Source organism: Meriones unguiculatus, chromosome X, assembly GCF_030254825.1.
Source record: "Meriones unguiculatus strain TT.TT164.6M chromosome X, Bangor_MerUng_6.1, whole genome shotgun sequence".
NCBI lineage: Eukaryota > Metazoa > Chordata > Mammalia > Rodentia > Muridae > Meriones > Meriones unguiculatus.
Window position 1 is genome coordinate 83,490,981 of NC_083369.1, and position 23,603 is coordinate 83,514,583.

A 23,603-nucleotide genomic window follows, 5' to 3' on the forward strand; every position below is an offset into this window, starting at 1 on the left:
TTCACATCAGAGACAGCCCCGATCCCCTTACTAGGGTACACACATGAAGACTGAGCTGCCTATAGGTCACATGCAAGCAGAGGGTCTAGGTCCCTCTTCATGCATGGTCACTAGTTAGTACATCAATCTCTGCAGGGCTCCATGGCTTTGTTGGCTTTGCTGGTCACCTTTTAGAGCTTCTGCCCCCTCCAGGTCTCTGTATCTCACCCTTTTCCATAAGATTCCCTGCACTCTGTCCATAGTTTGGCTATGAGTCTCATCATCTACTTCGATACCCTGATGGGTAGAGTCTTTCAGAAGGTCCTAGTGGAAGGTTCCTGTCCTGTTTGTTGTCTTCTCCTACTTCTGATGTCTATCCTGTTTGCCCTTCTGAATGAGAAATAAGCCTCTTCCCTAGGGTCCTTTATGTTTAGCTTATTTAGGACTATAGATTTTAGTAAGTTTATGGTATATTCTATGTCTAATATCCACTTATAAGTGAGTATATACTATGTCTGTCTTTCTACTTCTGGGTTGCCTCACTCAATATGATCTTTTCTAGTTCTATCAATTTGCCTACAAATTTTATGATTTTCTTGTTTTTAATTGCTGAGTAGTATTCCATTGTGTAATTGTACCACAATTTCTGTATCCATTCTTCAACTGAAAGACATCTAGGTTGTTTCCAGATTCTGACTAATATGAATAAAGCTACTATAAACAGAGTTGAGCAAGTGTCCTTGTTGTATGGCTGAGCATCTTTCAGATATATGTAGTTTCTTTAGAGGAAATGCATGAAAGTATAAAGCCTACTGTTTCTAAATCCTGTGTAAATATTGATTATACTGTTCTGCTCCTTCAGCAAACAAGTCCTACCTAGTATTTTTACTGTTTGTGTGGGACCAGTAATCTCTCATTATATTTTATGTGTGTTCTTAAGTATGTTGTATTCCATATTTTAAAATAGTGTGGAAATTCCCCTTGTGATAAATTAACCACTAAAATATTTCCTTTGTACTGTATTCTAAATGTTTACATTTAAATTGCTTTGCTTTCACAAGTTGTCAAAACAATTTTTCAAAAAGGAATAAAGGAAAAATAAAGGACAAAAATAAGTAAATAAAAGTAAAGTAGCTGCTTGTGTTAAAGCGTCATGGATTCCAAACCAAATTTAAATGGTATCACAGCCAAGTGTTGAGATCTTATTATAATAAACATGAGAGATTCAAAACTAGCAATTTTATTGAAGTATGCTCAAAGCAAACCTTCTATAAAAAATACAAATCCAGGGCTGGCAAGATGGCTCATGGGTAAAAGCACTTATCATCATACCCAATGTCCTGAGTTCAATTTCCAGTATCCACATGTTGCAACTAGAAATCTGGTTATTTCACTTTGTCTTCTTACCTTCCCAAATGGCGTATGTGTAAGCTTACATGTGCACACACATAAATATACGAAGAAATTAATAAAAATCCAGAGAATTTGTGTGTCGTTACAGTTCCTACTTAATTTCATAGCCCTCTTTCTTGGAGATCTCATTAGCAAAATTAAGGCTATTTTCTCAGAAATAACTATTTGATTTTCCTAGGAATTCTGTCAATGTTGCCCTATATTGCTTAAAGCTTTCCAGATGTAGTCTCAGACATAGAAGCATATTATTTTCAAATATATAGTAAACAGAGGGAATAGTGATGTTTTTATAAACAATGCTTGTGAAGTTAGTGTGAAACTGAACATTTACATTTAAAAAAGCAATCTCATTTTTACACATCAACACACATATGCCCCTGCCACACACACACACACACACACACACACACACACACACTTTGTGATTGTAGTGCACTTATACACCTCTATATTTAAACATAGGTGGTAATTAGCAAGATTGAGACACCTTTAATAAGGCATCAACATGGGTGCAAAGGATGTATAGCATAAGATGAGTTCATTATCAATAACTTTCCTTAATTAATCATCACTTGGGACATTGTACCTGAAAAAAAAAATCTGGATAATTGAGATGGGCCATCTGTAGTATGTTTTTTTTTCTACTTTAGCTGAACAATGAAAGAGGTTTTTATTTTATTTTATTTTTTAATTTTTTTACTGTCTGCTTGCATCTGGGATGGAGGAAGGTTGATATCTAATAAACCAATTGTCCACCTAATCTGGCAACTTCTCTTTGACAAGTGTCTTAACCAGATAGAGATATTAGATATAATAGACACATTTAGAACCCACCAATTATGAAAACCATGCAACTGGAAAATTTTCTCTTTGACCTTAGCCAGTAATAAGATTTTCCCTAAAGTATGCAAACAGGGAGTCATTTACTTTTCTTTGGGCCAATATACAAACCCCCATTCATATAAGCAGCTAAAAACACTAAGCTAATTCCCCAAAAAGAAAATAAAAGTAATTCCTTTAATATAACCATAGTTGAATTTTACTGAGAGTGGTTATATCTGGATCAGCATGCTAAATATTTATAATATATTTCATCTAAATAGGAAAACAACTGAATAGTAAGTATATTATACTCTAAAAAGAGAAATGAAGGCTATAACTCCTCCAAACTAAGCATTTGACTAAACAACAAAATTTGATTTATCAGGTATTTTGAGCCACGCAGATAACATACTATTTCATTATTTTTCTAAATGTGAACTATTTGCATAAAATTTAGAGAAAATCAACATGATAAAAAAGATTCAATTGTTCACTGAACAATGCATATTCAACAGTAATGAGTGACCTAATTTTTGTTGTTGTAAAATCTATAGCTTAAACTAGCAAATCACAACAAAACAACTAATAAAGTGTATGCAATTCAAAATTCAGCAACAAGATACTAATATCCCTAATAGTATAAAAGGATAAATATCTGTTTTTCTGAAATTTTAAATAAATGCCCTACCATTCATACTTTTGTCTAGGAAATTTCTATGTTGAAATATCTTCATTTTAAACATAAAGGACTTTCTGACCTTTCTATTTCACACAAATATTCCTTTTTTATTATAAAAATGATCGCTGAAGAATTGCTTTATATCAGCCATAATATAAAGAAAATGTTTGAAACCATAATTCACAATAAAACCCATTAGAGTCTCAGAACCTAAAGCTGCCATTGCAAAAGACAGCATGAGTTTCAGTTCAGCTCATATTAGACACTGTGACTCTAAAATTCAATTTCATAAGTCATAATCAGCCACAAAAATCTTACAACAAAATATGAGAAACATTAAAAAGCAATTTTCTCATTGTTGACTACTTATCAAGTGACATCTTGGTTGATTAAATTTAAAACAATCAGTATGCATTATAGTGATGGGTAAAATGACTCTGACAAATCTCAAATAAATGCATTCAAATACATTTGTTCTCTAATAAAAAAAATGGGGTACAGATATTTTAACAGAATTTCTTTTCTATTTAAAAAGGGAAATAAGGGTAATGGTAATGCATTTACTGGAAAATTAAAGCATTGCTTGTATTTTTTTTTTTTACTGTGATCATTAAGTAGGGTTTTTCAAAGTCTACAGAATCATAATTTGAAAGAACATATTTTTCAAAGTAGTAGTTATTACAAAACTATTTTACAGCCATGAATGTTGTATTAGAACAAAAATGTTTTGTAGACTACATGAATACCAAGGAGAATGTAAAAATCAAACCTCAATTTTGTGACTATTTTAAGAGAACTGCTTGAGTAAGAACAGAATTGGTTTACAAGTAAATTCTTAAGAAAAAATGGCTGAAGTTTTTCTCTACTTAATAATTTATTTCTGACAAATTCAATTCTCCATCCTTTACAGTAATTTCAGGTATCAACAGGCTGACAAAAATTAAAATGGAGGTTTCTGTCCTGAATGAGTGATTCTCAGCTATCTGTCCCATCTAGTTCCCATGGCAGTAGAAGGACTCTTGGGAAATGAGGTATAGGAAATCATAAGAAGCTAACATATCAAACCAGTTAAGTTAATTTTTCAACAGATAAATCACTGTGGGGTGGTTTAGAAATATAGATTGAAGTTAAATTTTTCCATTTTCTGGCCCCTTGAAAAGACCAGTTAGTACATTATTGGTTTTGTATTAGTTGGGGAATGCCAGTGGTATCTCATATAATTCGTAGAAGGCTGTAGAACGACACTAGGTTTATTGTGTTTCTTATAAGGTCTTAAATATTTTACACATATATTTGAGTTTTACTTGTTTTCTTTTCTTGCATTGATATTAATGGTTCACATCCTGCTAAATGACTCCAGAAAATACTAAGACACTGAGTGAAACATTGCCTAGATCAATCAGAAGTTAAGTCTGAATTGTTCCAAAACCATTGGCTTTTGGGACATTGCATGCATACCTAAAGACTGAAATAGAATCATAAGTACCGAGAAAAGATATTAATCATGTTACTGATCTGTGAGAAATACAAATAGGAAGGCTCCAGAGAAATAGCTTCCTAATGGTGAGCCACTAATCTGAAAAAAAATATTCTTAATACATATGGATACACTGATTTCTAATTAACTTTATTCTTATAGTTAAAGTAGGATAGGAAAGAAAAAAAACCCAATATTTCAGAATCATTACATCACATTAAAGACATCATCCGGAAGGTAGTGGTTATTTGGCATGTATGCACATTTTACCATATGCTATTGTTTAACAAAACCAAATGTATGAAGTAAAATTCAGAATATTTTTCAAAGTTGTAAATCATCCAACATTATACTTTCAGGTCTAGAAATAAGTACTAAAGTAACATAATGTTTTAATAATTTTAATTTTTCATAAATATTGCTATTTTAAAAGTCTCAGTGATCCTCATTAACTCTAAGTTTGCATGATATCAATAAATAAAATTAATTTGCTTAAATTATATATGTAAATACTAGCAAATAAATGAACATGGACATTTTACAAGAATTTTCAATTTATACTACCACATTCCAATATACTCAGTTCAATTTTCCATGAGTTTTAAATGTAGGCAATATCTTTGGCTTTGCTTAATCATACCAGATCAAGTGTAGCAAGCTATATTACTATACATAATATAAGCTACATAATACAACACTGATGCTGAACAAACAGCTGTGTTTGAACCTTCAAGGTTCAAATAATCAAAATCTGTGTGAAACCTTTTATAGCATTCACCTGATCTAACTGTGCATGGTGCTGTTTGGTATTCACTTTCCTTTGCTTTAACAGGATTCAAGAGAAAGAAAGAGACAAAAAATATAAATAATATATTGCACCAGGTGATTCATGCATTAATGTGATTTTCCTAAACAGTGGCTAAATATTATATTCAGTAAAAAGGATGTTTTATTTCTTAAAAGAAGGAAAAATAAGCTTAATCTCCATTAAAAAGGGTGATCTAACCGAGTAGTCAGAATCTGCAGGTGAATAAAATCAGTTATTGCTTATGTGAATATTTTTGAAATTTATGTTCTTTTTATTTTCATGATGACATTCACGTTTGAAGTTATGGATATATGCTGGTTGTCAGAATTGTAAAAGTCTCCATAATGAAATATCTTTTATCATTTCATCTGTTGTAGTTGCAAGAGTAACCTGAATCAGATTTTTTTTAAATGGTCAATGACTGAAAGCTTTGAAAAGTATTCACAGAAAGCTAAGATATACAATATATAGTTTAAAAAATTAGCCAGTGAATGATGTTCACACGAGATTCCTTCCAAATATGTGTGTGTGTGAATGTGTGTGCATGTGTGTGCCTGCATAAATCTTTTGTAGTGTACATTTACTCGTGTGTGTGTGTGTGTGGAGGGGAACAAGTATGAGCAATATGATGAAATATTTTAATTAAAAAGAACTGCATTTTAATCAAATACCATTCTTATCTTGACCTCAAGTCATTCATAAGCAAATATATTCATAACTAATAGATTAACATATTTATGGAAACCTTAGGGAAATGATCAATCATAATGTATACTGAAGAGTTAATAGCTTTACTCAAATTGGAAACTGACAGACTTACAAGAAAAGCGAGCTTCAGGCAAATATTATATAAATTCTGAAAGCCTATCTCCAAGGTAGAATGTAAAAGAAAAAAAATGCTATGTTGTCACTAAAATTTTTCAACACTTCCAAGGTTTTAAGATTGTCACAGAAAATAAACTTCCAATTGCTTTTGTTTTTAAAAGTGATATCAAATAAGAATTTATAGTTAGATCACTTAAAACAGTATCACACAAAATCATTCTGACTGGTATATTGTTCTGTTTCAGTAAGAAGCTGTCTAAAGATACAATGATCGTAATCATAAGGGAAGCTGTGTTCATGTCGATGCTACTTACACATAAGATACTGGAAGTCAAATCCTGAGACTTTTAGGACATCCAAACTTTGAATTAGGTCCTTAAGTGAGTTGATAATTCCATGCACTATTATTTTCCTTTTAGTATACCAATATGTTTGAATATTTGGGTGTTCAGTTTACCCATCATTACAGCACCATGATTCTACAGAACAATGTTTTCCTTTAAGCCTCTCTCCATAATTTATCAAATGATATGCCTATTTATTCTTTATCCATAACTGAGGCCTAGATTTAATAGCAAACACCATATCATCAGATCCCAAGTACTTTACCTATATTTCTGTCATTGTTCTAGAAAGTGAATTATGTTATTGTCATTATGAAGCTGCTAGTATTCCTTTATATAGTTGTTTTACAGAAACACCTGTTTTTTTTTTAATTATGATGAACAACCTGTAAAAATTTTAATTAGCAACTAAAGCATAAGTTCATTTTAGAAATGACTGGAACCCTTTTGTAAATGCATATTATGCGTTTATTTTATTAGCATCAAAAGTTTGAAACCTTATCTTGGCATGCTTGAAAACCATTAACTACCATTTAAGAACTTTGCAATAGTAAATTATTCATCATATCATTTAGAAAGTCTTACAAATTTGGGCAAAATGTTAATTTTGGGGGGATTTTGCTATTCCAGTACCTACTTCAGGAGTCATATGAAGCCTTATGCAAAAGCATCCCCCCCCCCACACACAAACACATTTGGAGATATATAGAATACAGGGGAGGGGGTAAACAAGTAAACAAGTGCAGGATAATTACTGAGCAGAAGTTAAAGCTGTGGATAGTCTTTTCATTAAAAATGAAGCTTTTCTCTTTAGGTTGTGCTGTTGCTTGACACTGTTCCAAAACCCTCTGCTACAGGTCAGAAGATTTCAGAGAAGGAAGGTAGAGAGGGCTTATTTTTTTTTCCTCAGCCAAATGTACAATAGAGCAGACATTTGCAATGTCTTTATGGAACAGACTAAAGTATCAATTGATGCTTACAGTGCAGTGTACCTGGCTTGCTAATTATAATCATAGAACAACAATCTCAAATGCAGGGAAGCTGCCTGTAATCCTTAGAGAAAATACAATCAATTCAATGCTTATCTAAGGGTACCTATCAAAGTTCACTGGGGTAAATCTTTTCCTTTCGGATTTTACATTCAAATGACATCTAATTTCTTTTCTAAACACTGGGAACTTTTTTGTGTGTGTTTCCTTGGACCACTATAAATACACGACTAGTTTAGTATGCTGAGAAAACCTTGTGAAGTTTGAGACATATTCTGACCAATTGCTTTGTACTCAAGGGCTAGAGTTTTCTTTTTCTTTTCTTTTTTTAAAAATATATTAGCATATCTCTAGTGGCAGTGATGCTTATCTGATAAACCCAAAGCTGCCTAAGGCAAGTACTAGCTGCAAACCAGCTCTGGCCCCCGCCCCTACTCTCCCAGTGGTGAAACTGAAGTGGAGAGGACATCCACTAGTGGAGTGAGATCGGCTGTCTCTGCAATTGTAAACAATCAGCTGCACCCTATTTGCTGAAATGTTTAAATAGGCTACTGACTGCTAGCACATCCACTCACCAAGTAGCGCTAAGGCTCTTTCCACACCTCTAGGCAAAGCATCTTAAAATTGAATTGGCAATACGCCTGTTCCCGGAATGGGAGAAGCTGAGGTTATATTTCCCCAGGCATGCCTGTCAGTGCTTGGCTCTTAGCAGATGTACTGGCCATTTCTGGATTCCAGACACCACGTTTTCAGGATGAAACGCAAAAACACACAATCCCACACAGATGAGCGCATGGTTAAAACCAATGCCAATGGCTACTGAAGCACTGGGTACCCAGTAATGATTATTTCCTTTGAAACAGATTGGGATATAGGAGGACACATTTGGGTGGGGTCCCAATAAGAGTCCTGGTGTTCCCCTAAAACTCGAACTCCCTGAGTGAGGTTGAAATAGCAATCCAGAAGCAAACAGGTTCTATGGCCCTTGGGTATCTTTTTTTAGAGAGATGGTAGGAGGTGACCCTGAGTGGCAGAATCCTGGTGGACACTCCGGGTGAAAGGAATGAAGGAGGTAATTGTCTCCTTTCTTTTTGGACACTCCCCACTTGCCATTCCAAACATCTTGGTCCACTTGTTAGAGTGCCTTGGTCTACACAAAAGCAGAGGTGAGCCGCCCTCTTTACAGTACTGAAGGAGTTGGTTGGCAAAAGTGTCACTGGGAAACCCACCAAACCTTCGAAGGACAGTGTCCCTAGGGCCTGCTAGAAGCCTGAATTGATAACAAGGCCAATCTCCCATCTCTCTTGAGTGGTCCAGATCCCTGGGGCAGAGGGAGTCCAAGAGAAAAGGTTGCAGAGGCTCTATTTCCTCCTTCAGGAGTCCCAGAGCGAGCGCAACCAGCATATCAAGATCAGGAGTCACCATCAGCAACCGCATCCTATTGCATCCTAGGGGAGAAGTTCCCCCAGAGTCCTTGGGGCAGAAGGCAGGCAGGATCAAGCGGGAAGGAAGTAAGAGCCAAAAGAAACGGACCTACCTGGTCCAGGCGCAAGTTTAAGTGGTGTCCTCAGGTGCGTTCCACCTCCTTGTCAGGTGCTCAGCTCCGCCCGGTGCTGCAAGTGCACTGGACTTCGGGCGTCTTTGCTGGTTCCTGCGGAAAATGACTGTAAATCCACATTACTGTTTGAGCTGCCGCTCCGGCACCCGCATCTCTCTCCTCCAGCTGGCCGCAGCACTCTGAGCCCGCGGTCGCTTGGGGGCAGGAACCGAACCTGGTTAGTATAGTAGGATCGCTGCTGCCAAGAGGGTATTTGCTCCAGGGTCTTTTTAATTTTTTTTTTCCTTCAAGCTAACGTGTATACGTGTGATGAATGTGTGTGTGTGTGTGAGAGAGAGAGAGAGAGAGAGAGAGAGAGAGAGAGAGAGAGAGAGAGAAAGAGAGAGAGAGAAGGACAGAGGGAGGAAGAGAGAAAGAGAGACAGAAAGAGAGAGACACGGAGGGAAATCGAGATCAGAAGGGGTAAGCTAAGCCTCCCAGGTACTGGGAGGTGAACTCCTGGCTGAAGCAGAGCTCGCTGCGCTCCAGGGTGCCGAGTGTCTGCACCGCTGATGGCTGGGCTGATGTTGCTGTGGCCGCCGCCGCCGCGCTCTAAGGCTAGTCGCGGTTGTGCAAAAAATGTTTCTCCGCTACTCGAGACCAAAAAACCTGCCCTGTCTACTGAGCATGCCCGGTTTGACAGCTTCACAGCCTAGACTCCCCCCCCCCCCGCCTTTTTTTTTTTCTTTTCCCCAAGAATCCAGGTTTTAGCCGCAGCTGAGCCCCGGGAGGTGGGGGTTGTGCTGGGAGGAGCTGGGGGAGGAGGAGGGCTAAAAGAGCAGGTAACAGGCAGAGGAAGGGAAGTAGAACTGAAAAGGATCAGGAGTGTTTGAGGGTGAAAAGAAGGCAGGAGAAAGCTGGGTACCGGAGCAAAAGGCTATAAGGGCAAACAAAATTTAGATTTCATACCACACTAGGACAGTTTCTGATCTCACATTACCAGCATTTATCATTATTTTCTCCGGAGATGGAATGGAGACCTCGAAGGAGTATTTGTTAATCTTAGAATCAACCCAGGACAGTGTTTCCCATTCATTATATGCCCAAGAAGGCACGCGCTCTTGTGCGAGAATACACACACACACACACACACACACACACACACACAGAGAGAGAGAGAGACTAGAAAGCATGAACACACGCCCTAAAACTCTCCATCACTCCTTCAATGTGTAAAGCTTCAGGACCAACTTAGAAAGAATTGGAAGTCTCTTTCCAGTGTAACTTTAGTGAGAGACAAATAAACTCAAGGGTGTTTTTTTTTTTTTTTGTTTTGTTTTGTTTTTTTCCTATTTTTCCTGCCTTTCAGAAAAGCCATGCAGGTGACTATGGTACTAGAATATGCACAAGCTTTCATGTGCGTGTGTGTGTGTGTGTGTCGGGGGGTGTTAAAGAACAATTCCAAACTGCCTTCCATTGACAGTATAATCCCAGAGCATCAAAAGCCAGCAGGAGGACAGGTCAGCACTGACAAAAGTCCTCATAGAAGAGGTCTCCCTTCCTCTCTCTCTCTCTCTCTCTCTCTCTCTCTCTCTCTCTCTCTGTGTGTGTGTGTGTGTGTAAAGCACTCTTAATCTTACTGTGTTTGGCCACTCTGGCCTCAGGGTTCCCCAAACAGATCTGTCTCTCACCCAAATGGGTAGGAGGATACCAACCCAAGCGAACCCAGTTCGCTGCCCCAAGCCTAGGATCCCCCCCTCCCTTCCCACCCATCTCAGCTTCCTCGAAAAAGCGGAGAAGTGGAATCTGCACGCCCAGAAACTCTCTTGGGGAGGCTTAAGAGTCTGACTGGGCATGCTGGAGACTTTGGGGCGCCTTGAGTGGAAGCAGTCTCCAAATGCTAACATCTGCTTTGCTGGACCAGATGTGGCTGAAGTGGAGAGGCTTTGGCGCCGACTCCAAGGAGCCTTTACTGTTCCGGGAAGGGCGCTGACGACACCCATAGCTGCCTTCTTCCAGGCTTCCAAGAGAAAGCAAGACCGTGGGAGATACCAAATGCTTAGCCAGGGGAGCAGCATCAACTGGAAAAAGAACAGGCGTCTTTGCAGACTCCCAAGTCCCTACCACTCCAGATCCACACCAGTAATATCGAGGTACTGGGTGCATTGCACACCAGGGCTAGTGAGCCAGGTTTGTTTGTTCCCAGGGACTCCGGGCCTCTAGCTAAATAAATGATAGTCGCGGGGATCTGAGCTGTCTTTGACCCAAAGGTGGTAATGAGGGTGGAGAAAGAAGGTTGTGTGTAAATATGCATGTGTGCACGAATACTTTTTAATTTCCTCTGCAAGAATACACTGGGCAGAAAGACCAGCTATTGCTGCCTTGGAAGCCCACTAGGGGTTGCAGTAAGGTATGCTTGGAGCTGTGGCTGGTGCTAATTAACCGGAAGAGTTGATGTTGCAGCTCATCAAAGCTTCCAGCTGTTCTCCTCCCAGGGTGGCAACAGCTGCCAGCAGACCGCTTCCAGGCTGAATGATCCTTGCACTCCCAAGCAAAGGGACAGCTTTTAGTTTCCATAAAAGAGATAGCATAGGGTGACACCAGGGGGAGATCTTAACACCAGGTCTTCCCGTCTTTCAGGCTTTCAATACAGGTATTTGTAAAGAGCTAGCATTGATAGACCATCACGTCACTGAGGGGAGGTAGTACTGGGAGCTTAACAGTTTGGGCTGGGGAGAGTAAAGAATCAAGCGCACACTTAACTGTTTTTTTCAAAGCTACTTTCAGCTTTATGCAATCATTTGGGAATTTGCTGCTCAACACACAGGCACCTCCAGTCTTGTCCCATGGCCCGGTTAACAAAGAAACGAAATAAAATGAAGTCGGAGGGGGGTGGGGGGGGAAACGGGGTGAGACAGGGACCTGAAAGACAAGACTCAGGTGGGGCGGGCAGGGACCTGTTCTCTGTTCTCTGTAGTCTCTCTGCTGGGCTGTTTAACATTGTAATGAAGTAGTGAATCTAAAACCTGTCTTGCCATCAGTAAATAAATGAAACTTCTAAAACCTACTTCCTTACTTCAAGACAAACAAGGTCTTCATGCACTAAAAATTATTTTATATTACTTACAAAATTGAAGACTCCACATTAAGAGATACCCAAACCCTTATCTATGGAGGTGGAAAACAACTCTCAAAAACTTACAAGCCCTTGCCTTAGAGTTGATGTTTTTTGATGCCTTTGTTTTCTGAAACGGGTAAGAGAAGTACCTAACCAGTGAATTTATTGACTGGAAATGTTCTTGAATCTAAGGAAATTCTGTTATTAGTAATTAAGTTTTCAAAGAGTTTCCCAATATCAAAGAGGGAATTCTGGCAGAATAGAAGATGGGTAACCACATCAGTTATAGGAAGGGAATATAGGATTTAAAAACATGAATATCTCATTTTTAAGACCCTAGAGGAGGGCCCAATGGATACCTAAAGATTTCATGCAAGGCGACTCAAGTTCCTGGCCTTTCAGCTATTTAATCATTAAAGCATTTCATTTCTACTACTTTTTCTCTCACATTTTCTTAATCTTTTGTACTTTGTTCCTTCCTTTATTTGATATATGTCTCTTCTTTTAGTACTTTCAAAGATTTGTTTCCTATCCTAACAGTAGAATACAAAGGGCTGTGCCATAATTCTCCCTTTTCCTAAGAACTGATGCATATATTATGTAGTTCCATATCCTGTTATTGTAGGTGTATTTTAGAAAACATTTCTTCAACAGTAAAGATACCCTAGGTATATTTATGCCACAAAAAGTATAGAGTATTCATATTTTGCACATGAGAAATGCATTTCCATTTTGAATGTGGAAATCATGACAAGGAAACAATAAGTTGCTAGTTTCAGAACGTCCAATATAAAGGGCAGCATAAGCAACCACAATGAGACACACAATATCTGTTTGTTTAGTTCATATTGTTCAAATAATTTGCTAGGAATTTTGAAAAATATATGATTTTTGATAATAATCAAAACAGTAAAAATACAAAATAAAAAAATATTTAAAGCTACAAAAGAAACAGACTAAGTAGTATATGAAGACAAACTTATTAGAATTACAGCTGACTTCTGAACAGAAACACTAAAAGCAAGCTCATGTGGATTAAAGTGACTGAATTAGTAATCAGGGAGTCTGCATTGGTCTGCATATATATTCTCAGCATACATGTTATGGTTCTTGTTTTGGTGTTTTGTGTGGACTCCTGACAGTGGAGTGGAGGTATTTCTGATTCTTTTGCCTGCTCTTGAGACATTTTTCCTCCTACTGGATTGCATCACCCAGCTTTGATGTGACTGATTATTCTTGGTCTTATTGTACCTTGTAGTGCCCTCTTCAGCTGCTGTACCTGGGAGGCCTGATAATTTTTAAGGGATAACAGAGTCTGGGAGTGGATCTGGAAGTGAGGGGACTTAGTGGTGGTGGTGGTGAAACTGTGAGGAACAGAGGCAGAGGAAGCTGTTTTCTGAATGTATCCTATGAGAAGAAAAACAAAAAAAACAAAAACAAAAACAACAACAATAACTGTACTCTCCCAAATTGTAAAGTCTAAAATAAATATATAATTTTTTCAATAAGTATTACTTCCAAAGTTAAATAAAGATCAGATAAATGATATACATAGACCTATAACACCTAGTGAAATAGAAGCAGTCATCAAAAGTCTCCCAACCAATAAAAACCCGGAGCCAGATGGTTTTGGTATAGAATTTTTCCAGAATTTTAAAGAGGAGTGAATACTAATACTCCTCAAATTATTCCACAACATAGAAACAGAGGGAATATTGCCAAATTCATTTTATAAGGCCACAGTTACCTTGATACCCAAACCACATAAAAACTGAACAATTTCCTTTCTGAACATAGTTGGACAAATACTCAATAAAATATGTGCAAAGCTGCATTGTCCTCTACTATGGCCTGGTAAGGCTGCTCCCCCCCAGAGGGAGGTGATCAAAGAGCAGGCCAATCAGATTATGTCAGAGGCAGTCCCTCTTCACATTACTATGTAACCCAATGATGTGAACTGTCAGATTAAGATCAGAAAGGAGAGGAGAACCTCCCCTATTAGTGGACTTGGGGAGTGGCATGCAAGCAGAGGGGGGAGGGAGGGTGGGACTGGGAGGGGAGGAGGGAGGGGCTTATGGGGGGATGCAGAAGGAATAAAGTGTATTGATGAAAAAAAATAAAATTTCAAAAAAAAATATGTGCAAAGCAAATCTAAAAGCACATAAAAATTCATCCACAATTATCAAGTAAGTGCTATTTCATAGATGCATCAATAGTTCAACATATGAATTCAGTAAATGTAATCCACCATATAATGAAACTGAAAGAAAAAAAACCACACATGATCCTTTCATTAGAAGCTGAACAACCTTTGACAACATCAGTGTCTTGGAAAGATCAGGGATTCAAGGCACATACCTAAACATAATAAAGGCAATATAAAGCCAACCAATAGCCAACATCAAATTAACGGAAGAGAAACTTAAAGCAAAATCTTGTCCCACTAAAATCAGGGACAAGACAAGGCTGTTCACGCTCTCCAAATCAATTCAATATAGAACTTGATGTTTTAGCTAGGACAATAAGACAACTAAAGGAGATCAAGGGGATTCAAATTGGAAAGGAAGAAGTCAAAATATCATTATTTGCAAATGATATGATGGTATATATAAGCAACCCCCAAAATTCTATCAGAGAATTCCTACGGCTGATAAACACATTCAAAAGAGTGGTTGGATACAAGAATAACTCAAAAAAGAGTTGACTGTCTATATTCAAATAGCAAACATATTTAAAAAAAGAAATCAGAGAAACAGTACACTTCACAGTAACCATAAACAATGTAAAATGTCTTGGAAGTAACCTGAACCAAGCAAGTTAAATATAAACCAAAAAGATACGTATGTTAAAAAATTCAAAGTCTATCAGGAAACAAATTAAAAAAGATATCAGAAGATGGCAAGACCTTCCATAATCATGTATTGGTGGGATTAACAGTAAAAATGTACATCTTACCAAAAGCAATCTACAGATTCAACCCAATCCCCATCAAAATACCAACACAATTGTTTACAGGCCTTGAAAAAACAATATTATCTTCATATAGAATAAAAACAGAATATCCAAAACAATCTTGTACAATAAAATGTCTTTTCTACATATAATGAGATGATCATGTGGTTTCTTTCTTTCAATATGTATGTATATATATATACATATATATATGTATACATATATATGTATATATATATACATGTATATATATATATATGTATGTATATATCTGTGTGTTTGGTAGATATACACACATTTGGTTACATTCAACTTCAAAAGGAAAAAATACAGGATAGCAAAGACAATCCTGAATAATAAATGAACTGCTGGAGATTTTGCCACTCCATATTTTAAGTTGTAATAGAGAGCTATAATAATAAAGCCTGCATGGGAGTGCCATAAACCGAACATATTGTTCAATGGAATAGAACTGAAGATACAGATAAATCCACACACATATGGCTACCTGATTTTTTTATAAAGAGCCAGAAATACACACTGCAAGAAAAACAGTATCTTCAATAAATGATGCTGGTCAAACTGGATTTCTTTATGTAGAAGAATGCAAATAGACCCATATGTATTGCCTTACACAAAACACAAGTCCAAGTGGATTAAAGATCTCAACACAAAACCAGATACATGGAACTAATAGAAGAGAAACTGGAGAATAGACTTGAACACAATGGTACAAGAGAAGACTTTCTGAGCAAAACAGGGATAGTGCAAACACTAATATCAATGGTTAATTAGTGGATCCTTATGAAACTGAAAAGCTTCTGTAAGGTAAAGGACACCATCAAAGGGACAAAATGTAGCCTACAGAATGGAAAAAGAGTTTCACCAACTCCATATTGGATAGAGAATTAATATACAAAAATCTCTAAATAATTCCAGAAACTAGAAATCAAAACCACAAATAATCCAATTTTTAAAAATTGGGTACAGATATAAACAGAGAATTTTCAATAGAAGTATCTCCAATAGCTGAGAAACACTTAAAGAAATATTTAACATTAATGACTCTGACATCCCACTTTATTCTTGTCAGAATGGAAAAGATCAAAAATATAAGTGAGAGTTTATGCTTTTGAGGGTGTGGAGCAAGGAGAGTACTCAACCATTGCTAATGAGAGTGAAAATTTGTACAGCAACTATGAAAATCAATATGACGGTTCCTTAGAAAGTTGGAAATAGACCTACCTCAAGACCCAGCTATAGTACTCTTGTATGTTTTATACACAAAGGATGTATTATCCTACCACAAGGACATTTGCTCAGTCATGTTCTTTGCTGTTTTATTCATAATAGGCAGAAACTAAAAACAACCTAGCTATTCCTCATCAGAAGAACTGATAAAGAAATTGTGGTACATTTACACAAATAGAGTATTACTCAGCTATATAAAGGATGGCATCATGAAATTTGCAGGGAAATGGATAGAACTGGAAAATAACCTCTCAAGTGAGGCAGCCAGACCCAGAAAGATAAGTATGGCATGTATTCACTTATAAGGGTACATTTTCTATTAAGTAAATTATAACCAAGCTACAATCTATACACCCAGAGAGGTTAAGTAAAGCAGAGTGATCCAGGAAAGATGCATCAATCTCCCTTGGAGGAGGAAATAGAATAATTTTTTTCTTTTTTATTATTATTATTAATTACACTTTATTCATTTTTTATTCCCCCATAAGCACCTCCCTCCTCCCCTCCCGATCCCACCCTTCTTCCCCTTTCTGCATGCATGCTCCTCCCCAAGTCCACTGATAGGGGAGGTCCTCTTCTCCTTCCTTCTGATCTTAGTCTATCAGATCACATCAGGAATGGCTGCATTGTCTTCTTCTGTGGCCTGGTAAGGCTGCCCCTCCCCCAGGGGGAGGTGATCAAAGAGCAGGCCAATCAGTTTATGTCAGAGGCAGTCCCTCTTCCCATCACTATGTAACCCACTTGGACACTAAACTGCCATGGGCTACATCTGTGCAGGGGTTCTAGGTTATCTCCATGAATAGTCCTTGGTTGGAGTAAGAGTCTCTGGGAAGTTCCCTGTATTCAAATTTTCTTGTTCTGTTGCTCTCCTTGTGGAGTTCCTGTCCTCTCCAGCTCTTGCTATTTCCCACTTCTTACATAAAATTCCATTCGCTCTGCCCATCAGTTGGCCATCAGGCTCAGCATCTGCTTTGATATTCTGCAGGGCAGAGCCTTTCAGAGGCCCTCTGTGGCAGGTTCCTAGGTTGTTTCCTGTTTTCTATTTCTTCTGATGTCCATCCTATTTGCCTTTCAGGATGGGGATTGAGTGTTTTTGTTAGGGTCCTCTCTTTTGTTTAGTTTAGATGTACTGATTTTAGTGGGTTTATCCTATGTTGTATGTTTATATGAGTGAGTATATACCATGTGTGTCTTTTTGCTTCTGGGACAACTCACTCAGGATGATCTTTTCCAGGTCCCACCATTTACCTGCAAATTTCATGATTTCCTTCTTTTTCATTGCTGAGTAGTACTCCTTTGTATAGATGTACCACAATTTCTGCATCCATTCTTCAGTTGAGGGGCATCTGGGCTATTTCCAGCTTCTGGCTATTACAAATAAAGCTACTAAAAACATGGTTGAGCAAATGTCCTTATTGTGTACTTGAGCCTCTTTTGGATATATGCCTAGGAGCGGTATGGCTGGATCTTGAGGAAGCGCTATTCCTAGTTGTCTGAGAAGGCGCCAGATTGATTTCCAGAGTGGTTGTACAAGTTTACATTCCCACCAGCAGTGGAGAAGGGTTCCCCTTTCTCCACAACCTCTCCAGCATGTGTTGTCACTTGAGTTTTTGGTCTTGGCCATTCTCATGGGTGTAAGGTGAAATCTCAGGGTTGTTTTGATTTGCATTTCTCTAATGGCTAATGATGTTGAGCATTTCTTTAAATGCTTCTCTGCCATTCGATATTCCTCTACAGAGAGTTCTCTGTTTAGCTCTGTTCCCCATTTTTTAAGTGGATTACTTGGTTTGTTGCTTTTCAACTTCTTTAGTTTAGAATAAATTTTATGAACAGACTGGGGGCATGCCCATAAGAGTGGGGGATCAGATGGGGTGAAGATGGGGTTGAGATGGGGTGATGGAAGAGAGTGAGGAGACAGTAGGAATTGGGAAACCTAGTGGAGTGGAACCTTCCTGAAATCTATGAAGGTGATCCTAATGAGAACTCATAGGAATGAGGGATAGAGTCTCAAATAGCTATTCTTTATAGCCAGGCAAGGATTCCAGTAGCAAGACTAAGTTGAAATTAATTGATTTGTTGGCCAAGAGGGTCCCTTGGAAATCCACAAACAGCCCAGGAAGTTGATAAGATAAAAGGTTGCACTTCACATACTGACAGCAAGGCCCCATTGCCACGCACACCACCAATGTAATTCACAGAACATGAAAAACTCAAACTGGTGTCTTCACCTCTATGATCTTGTCTTTTTAGTGTGGGAAGGTACTCTGCAGGCTATTAGAAGGGAAATGTAAGCAGTAACGCGGTCTCAAAAATCTTTGACCTACGATCTGTCCTGCCTGCAAAATGTGCAGGGACAATGGTTGCACAAAACTTGTGGGAGTAGCCAATCAATATTTGATTTGACATAGCCCACTCAATAAGAAGGGACCAGTACCTGACACCAAGATCCAGAGACTAAATATCACAGTCAAAACACTGCCCTCAGAGCTAAAGGAATCCCACTGAATGTGGAGGGGTGTAAAGAATATATGAGGAAGATGGGATAGAAGACAGTAGGAAATTAAAGCCCTCTGAATCAACTAAGCAAGTCCCATCAGAGTTTAGAGACAGAAGCACCAAGCACAGGGCCTATGACGGTCTGCACAAGGCTCTTGGCATATAGGTTACAGCTATTAGCTTAGTATTTTTATAAAAATCCTGACTGTGAGAGCTAGTGGATCTCTGACTATCTTGCCTGATTTTGGGACTCTTTTCTTCCTGTTGGGTTGCCATGTGATGTTTTTGCTTCATCTTTTTTATATTTTATATTGTCCTTTTTGGTTATTTTTTAGAAGCCTAGTCTTTTCTAATGAAAAACAGTGGATCTGGAGGATAGGGGAGGTGGGGAGAAACTGTGACGAGTAGAGGCAGGGAAAACTATAATCAGGTTATACTGTATGAGAAAAGGAAATAATTTTCAATGAAAGAAAAGAGGGAAAATATATGGCTTTAACACAGACACATACAGATGCACTCATTCACCTTTATGTTTATTTCTAAAACTACTGTAAATACATGAATTAAATTCAGCTAGTCTTTTTGGAGTATCTACTATATTTCAGGAATTGTGCCAGCATCATGAATAGCAAAGATGCTGAGACTTAAGGGAGCTAAGAGACTTTCAAAGATTAGGGAACAATTCACTAATCAAACAAGCATATTTCAAAGGCTAGAACAACTGTACTAAATCATGTACTACAACAACTGTATCTTTGAGAATAATACATGGATCATCTGCCTTTGAATTTTTTTTCCTTTTTTTTGCAACTTATTCACTATATATGTTTTGATTGAAGCCCCTTCCCCCAACCTTTCCCATTCCCACCCTCCCACCTTCTTGCCCCTATCCTTTTCCCTTAGTCCACTGAAAGGGAGAGTTCTCCTCTGCTGTCTGCCAATAGCTTATCAAATCTCATCATTACTGCCTGGATCCTGTTTCTCTGTGTTATGGTAAGGCTGCATCACCAAGTGTAAGTGAACAAAGATGAGGTAACATAGTTCACGACAGAGGCAGCCCCTACTCGCCTTACTCAGGTATCCACAAGGAGACTGAGCTGCCAATTGGCTACATCTGAGCAGGAAGTCTAAGTCCTCTCTATTCCTGGTCCTGGGTTGACACATAAGTCTCTGCAGGACCCCTGAGCCCAGAGTTTTTGACTCTGTTGGTCTCATTGTGGGAACTCCTGTCCCATCCAGGTCTTTCTATGGCCCTTTCTTCCATAATATTTCCTGCACTCTGCCAAAAGTTTGGCTATGAGTCTCAGCATCTGCTTACCCTCATGGGTAGTCAGTCTTTCAGAGGCCCTCTGTGGAAGGCTCCCATCCTGTTCCCTGTCTACTCCCACTCCAATCTCTATCCTGCTTGCCCTTCTGAGAGGATTAAGAGCCTCTTCACTAGGATCTTCCTTGTTCATTAGCTTCTTTAGGATTATAGATTTTATAATGTTTTTCCTATATTAAATGTCTTATGTTCACTTATAAGTGAATATATAGCATGTGTGTCTTTCTGCTTCTTGGTTACCTCACTAAAGATGATCTTTTCTAGGTCCATCCATTTGCCTGCAAATTTCATGATTTCCTTGTTTTTAATTGCTAAGTAGTATTCCATTGTGTAAGTATAACACAATTTCTGTATCCATTCCTCAGTTGATGGTCATCTAGTTGTTCTCCAGATTCTGGCTGTTATGAATAAAGCTGCTGTGAAGATAACTGAACAAATGTCTTTGTTGTGTGGTTGAACATCTTTAGAATATATGCCCAAGAGAGGTAAAGCTGGGTCTTGAGGTAACACTATTCCCACTTTTCTGAGACAACACCAGATTGATTTATAAAATGATTGTAATGTTTACATTCTTACCAACAATGGTGGAGAGTTCCACTTGTCCATATCCTCTCCAGCATGTGCTGTTACTTGAGTTATTTTTAAAATTTAAAATTTTATTAGATCTTTTTTTACAATTTATTCATTACATATCCAGGTAGAAGTCCCTGTCCTCAACTCCTCCCAGTCCCATCTTCCATCCCTCTTTCCCTCTACCCTAGTCCACTGAAAGGGGGAGTTCTCCTCCTTTGTCATCTGCCCATTGCTTATCAAGTCTCATCAGGACAGCTTGGACCCTTTTCCTCTTTGGCCTGGCAAGGCTGCATCATCAGAGGTAAGTGATCAAAAAGTACATTTAATCCAGAGGTTTCATTTTGTGATAAGAATCCACAATAGAAAATTCACTTATTTCAATCTAGTTTCTAAGTACATTTACAAGTAAAAACATAAATACAATAATGTCAAAAGACTAAAGTCAAAAACAATTACATAAAGAAAATCAATGTGTACCATCTGAAATGAGATAGTTTTGTTTGGTTGTTTGGCTAATGGGAGGGTATTTTCAAAGGTGTACTTTCAATATATATTTCTTGTGGTGAACCATTATTTCTATTGTTACTGATAACCATGCCATGCAGAAATCAGTTTCCAAAGGTTATGAATGCTGCTAGCACTTTAACTTCTGACTGAATTGGCTGGAAAACAAATGGTAGCTTAATGATTCTCCCAAACAGCTTCCATAAACAGGTCTGTAAAACCTGTATGCACCAGTTTGTTACAGGGAAGTGCCCATTTCTGGCCAGCTATGGGCTTTGCTGATAAAAGCAGTCACATTCCATGTTGAAGGAAGCTCACTAGAGCCTGGAAATGAGCAGTTGGAAGTCAGAATTCTGGATCCAATTATTCACAACAGTCAAATAAAGATTTTTTTTTCTTACAGACTCTAGTAAGGTTAAAGAGAACAATTGGTAAGTCAATTAATGTCTTCTCCTTACTTATTCCCACTTAGTATCTGAATGGATCTTCTGCAACCAGTATGGCAAAGAGAAATGAAATGTATAAAAAATTGAAGGGGATTGCAGCAAATAAATTCATATTACATACAGCAAGCATTTCTTAATGAAGAGTATATTCGTATTAAATATCATTAAAGATTTATCAATGCCTCTGCACCTTTTTCTCAAAATAAAATGTAATCCTAATGCAGATTAATCATAACTTTCAGAAACCAAGTCTTCCCAACAGGGTGCAGTAGTAATTCATTTGTATTATTACTATAATGAATTCAAATAACTGCTTAAATTAAAAATTATAGACAGTTGAGAGAATGTTACTCTGGTCTTTATATGAAATTCACTTGCATTTGATATTGATATACATAAACAAATATGGCAATAACAGTAATTTGTTCCCTCATAAAGATAATGTAGTGCCTTTCTTTGAAGAACTGCTAATGTTTGTCTTTATATTAGAAATGCTTTCAGGAATATTACTTTCTGGTACTTTTTAACTGTCCTAGTTGTTGTAAAAGGGAAAAATTGATTTCAAAATGTACCATGATTTCTGTTTGAGAGATGAAATTACACCTGAAAAAAATAAAAGAATGTGAAAAGAGTTTAGAACAATTGGGAATGTTCTCTTGGCATTTAAATGCACTTAAACTTCTCTCTAACTTTCTGGATTCATCATCATAACCTTTTAAGTAAATTATTATGATGATTGGCTTATGGGTAACTATTAATTTATATTGAAGTACCTAAAGCATTCAGTGCTTTGGAAACACATGCTTAATAGTGACCATAAGAAGATTTTACAATTAAACATATTAATAGTTGCTACTACATGATAATGATTATCTGGATAGCCTGTTATAAACACAACATAAAAGGCATTCTAGGGCTGGAAGTACAGCTACATTGTAGAACATTTGTCTAGCATGCGTAAAGCCCTAAGTTCAATCCCAGTAATGAAGAAGGACATTTCACATGAAAATTTGGAAATTGTTCCTTACTATTTCCGTATAACACAGTAAACATTCTATATTCCTCTACAGAGAATTCTCTGTTTAGCTCCGTACCCCATTTTTTAATTGGATTACTTGATTTTTTGTTTTTTAACTTCTTTAGTTCTTTATATATTTTGCATATCAGCCCTCTGTCAGATATAGGGTTGGTGAAGATCCTTTCTCAGTCTGTAGGCTGTCGTTTTATTCTGAGGACAGTATCTTTTGCTTTACAGAAGCCTTTCAGTTTCATGAGGTCCCATTTATTGATTGTTGCTCTTAGAGCCTGTGCTGTTGGTGTTCTGTTCAGGAAGTTGTCTCCTGTGCCAATGGGTTCTAGGCTCTTCCCCACTTTTTCTTCTAACCGACTTAGAGTATCTGGTTTTATGTTGAAGTCTTTGACCCACTTGGCAGAGAAACAGTTAAAGCAATGCTCAACATCCTTAGCCATCAGGGAGATGCAAATCAAAACGACCCTGAGATTTCACCTCACACCTATCAAAATGGCTAAAATAAAAAAGTCAAATGACAACACATGCTGGAGAGGTTATAGAGAAAGAGGAACGAGGAACCCTCCTCCATTGCTGGTGGGAATGTAAACTGGTAAAACCACTTTGGAAGTCAATCTGGAGCTTTCTCAGACAATTAAGAATAGTGCTTCCTCAAGACCCAGCTATACCACTGCTAGGCATATACCCAAAATTCGCTCAAGTACACAACAAGGATATTTGCTCAACCATGTTCGTAGCAGCTTTATTTGTAATAGCCAGATGCTGGAAAGAACCCAGATGTACATCAACGGAGGAGTGGATACAGAAATTGTGGTATTTTTACACAATGGAATACTACTCAGCAATCAAAAAGGAGGAAATCATGAAATTTGCAGGCAAATGGTGGTATCTAGAAAAGATCATTTTGAGTGAGGTATCCCAGAAAAAGAAAGACACACATGGTATATAGTCACTTATATAGACCTGTAAAATATGATAAACATAATGAAATCTATACACCTAAAGAAGATAAACAAGAAAGAGGGCCCGGGGTAAG

At 37.6% G+C, this 23,603-nt stretch overlaps 1 protein-coding gene across 1 annotated transcript in view; it reads right to left on the reverse strand.

Annotated features, from left to right (window-relative positions):
- The window catches only part of Tenm1 (teneurin transmembrane protein 1), a 1,125,448-nt gene extending 1,115,854 nt beyond the window's left edge, over nucleotides 1–9,594 (reverse strand). The window contains exon 1 of the mRNA XM_060375702.1: nucleotides 8,874–9,594. The gene's annotated coding sequence lies outside the window, so the exon portion shown is untranslated. The remainder of the gene's footprint in view (nucleotides 1–8,873) is intronic.
- Between the last annotated feature and the right edge of the window lie 14,009 nt (nucleotides 9,595–23,603).